This window comes from Pleuronectes platessa, chromosome 10 (assembly GCF_947347685.1).
Source record: "Pleuronectes platessa chromosome 10, fPlePla1.1, whole genome shotgun sequence".
NCBI classification, from domain to species: Eukaryota; Metazoa; Chordata; class Actinopteri; order Pleuronectiformes; family Pleuronectidae; genus Pleuronectes; species Pleuronectes platessa.
Window position 1 is genome coordinate 27,332,496 of NC_070635.1, and position 3,327 is coordinate 27,335,822.

Below are 3,327 nucleotides of genomic sequence, written 5' to 3' on the forward strand. Positions count from 1 at the left end.
AGCAGAAACATGCATCCCGTTCAGCAGAGTATTCAAGCCATGGTCGTGTGCGGTACCAGGCAGGATTGAACGACCTCAGTTTTTTGCTAAATGCACGTTTTGGGTAGCTACTTAATAATAGCTGAGATGGTGCAATGGTGGTTAAGTCACTGGGTAAAATGGGAAGTTTGGGGTTAACTGTAAGAACAGCTGGGAAAGGAGGAGGTAGAGTAGAAGTAGTGCTTGCTGGTGTTGTGCTAGCTACTGCTGGAGTGATGCAGGAAGCAGAACCACTACTAACGTTAGCTGATGCGCTGCTAGCTACAACACTGGTAGGGGTAGGTGCAGCGCTAGCTGCTGAGGTGCTAGCTAGAGCATTGCCACCATGATCTCCATTGGTAGGGGCAGGAGGAGTATGTTTTTTAAAAGCTCTGAAAAACTGATGCATTGTATATGTAACCTCAGAATGATCAGCAGAATGGAATGCAAGCAATCTCTACACTAGTGTTGTATGTCACTTGTTTACAAGGCTGAGTCCCTGAGGAGAATGAGATACACAAGGTTGGGACAAGTCTGCTGAAAGATTTACAGGAGTGGAAAAGTGAAGATGGGATTGTAAAATAGCAGCCAGATTGCAGAAGTTGGGTGGGGGCGGGGCTTTCTTTAGGGGTCTGCACGCACAGATCATTTGTGCTCAGTCTGTGGCAGGGAGCGGACAGTGCTCTCTCCCCGTGCTGTGACACATGACAGGGACTGTGGGCCCACACACCCTGATCTAGGAGAATAGGCTACAGCTTAGCTACTACAAGAATTTGGTTATGTGGTTTTGGTTGTTGTTGTTGACTGAGCAAATAAAGATTTTCAAGAAAAATATTAACTCTTGTTTTTATTATGTTATTAGCAATTAAGTATGTCACTACACAAAACACTATGACCGAATTTAACAGAGCTCCTTTGCTTCGCAGTTTACTGCTGCAAGCTGCTATTAGAAACCTGACACTAGCTCATTTGCATACTAAAGGGTGATTGGAAGTTGGGCAGACAGCTATCCCTCACAGTGAACCGGCAGCAGGCCGATACACTGAGCAGAGCGAAAAGGGGAGATGGAGCGGAGGTGAGAAACATGACATGAGAAACAACTTGATATATTTTATATTTGAGGGGGCAAGCAAGACATTAAGACATTAAGAAGTGGAGCGGAGGAGAGAAGCATGAGATAATAAAAAATATATGAAATTTAATATATTTTGGGGGATTTAGTTTGAGGGGGCACAACATTTATTTGAGGGGGCCAGGCCCCCTCTTGCCCCTGCCTAGACCCGGCCCTGCACCGAAGAAAGATGCAAAAGGTGTACCTAAAATAGATTTTTTCTAAGTTGTTGCAGGAGCTCAGAGAAACGCGTCCCACTCCATTAGTCGCTACACCGGAAGTCCGATACAAGTCTTTCTAAAGATGATCTAGTATTATCCTCAGTTCAAGTGAATTCACTTTCTGTGAGGATATGTTAAAGGAAGAATCTTGTGATGGATTCAAATAAATAATATCTTTCCATTGCTGCCCCCCATTTTATGTAAATTTTATCATACAAACTAAGACCCATTTAAATTCATGTAACTATGCTGCATTATTATTTCTATTTTCATGTTTATATTTACAATTACGTGTATCTTGTTGTAATCATAGTCCACGGTCAGCAACCACCACGATCATGATCCACCATCACGATCGGATGCCACCTCGATCGTGGTCCACCACCATTATCAGATGCCAACATGATAAAGGATCAACCATTATTATCACGATCAGCCAGCACGATACAGAATCCGCCATACTGGATCCACCATTACGATCTCTGATACGCAATCCACAGATCGTAATCCATGATGTGGCCACAGCTGTGGTCCTGGATCTGCGGACGATAAGGCAAAGTGACTTGACTTCTCCGGTGAAGAAGTCAAGTCATGAGATATTCATTTCTTTGATGTGTTAACGATTGAGAAGAGGAAGGAGAAGCTGGAAAGAGAAGCTCCGTGTGTCATGTGTCCCCCAACCTTATACACCTATAGCAGCATAACTAAGAGCAGGTTTCAGACAAGGCTGGACCAGCTCTAACTATAGGCTTTATCAAAAAGGAAGGTTTTAAGCCTACTCTAACAGAACCTTTGACCTGAATTATTGTTCAATACAAATCTACAGTACCTAAAATGTTATTTTAATTGCTGAAATTAACAACCGTGAGAACCTGAGAAGCAACATAGTGTTGTGCAATAATGCATTAAACATGATACCATAAAATGGTGTGCCTCTCGGCATTCAATAAATCAAAACAATATAATATATTGACTATTAAAAAACTTTAATTGTTTAAAGTTGCCTCAGGGCATCACCCTTCAAAGGAAGGGAAAACAGCCAATTTATTGTTTAAGTCTCATAAAAGTACTAACTCCAAATTTGGACCTATGATTAGATTAAATTAATAACTTAAACCAAAATTTGCATATAGATAGTTAGCTAAGTTGATGGATATAGAGTTCTTGACAGTGGTTTGCAAAATTCACTTATGCAACATTAATAAAAAAACATTTATAATGAACATAATAAAGTATTAAAACACAAATTACTAAAGGTGAACTTACTAAATAAAGATATGTATGCAAGTATGCGTGTGTTTGAGTCAGCCCGCTTCCCCCCTCTTTGGAATGTTTATGACATGTAACAGAGGTCAGAGATAGCTGCTGCGAAATGCGCGTGTCTGTGTTGGTGCCAAGTTAGAGAAAGAGTGTAGAGTGAAATGCAAAGAAAGACTGAAGAGCATGGTTTTGTGGTTCCTGCCTTTGTGGTTATGCTGCTCAGTTGCTGTTAAGTTCTCCTGCAGGACATCGCGTCGCTGCTTCAAGGTTGGTAGGGCTTGGATTGGAGGAGGTTTCCTTGTTGAGGTGAGGTGAAGCTGCACCTTTGAGCTCCTTTCAGAGAGAGAAATTGGAAAGTGGCTGGACAGCCTTCTCCTTTCGAGGGTGGCGTAGAAAAGAGCGGTGTGCTCCTCTCGAAGAGGTGGATGGAAAGAGATTGAAGAAAGGGGGAACAGGCCTTATATTCGCTTAGTGACCAGTAGGAGTTGAAACTTGTGCAACTGGTAGGTTTTCAGACCTCTGTAAGACGTTGAGGCACCCTTGGAGACTGAGTTCTGGATGCTCTTGGGGGTTTTTTTGTCCAGAACTAAGGACATGCGGCTTTAGGCTTTTGACTACACATGTAGGCCCGACTTCGGTTCCCCAAATACCAGGTCCCTACAATAGGCTCAATCTAAATGCACAGTCTTAATTCTTATAAATGAAGCCAACAAACTG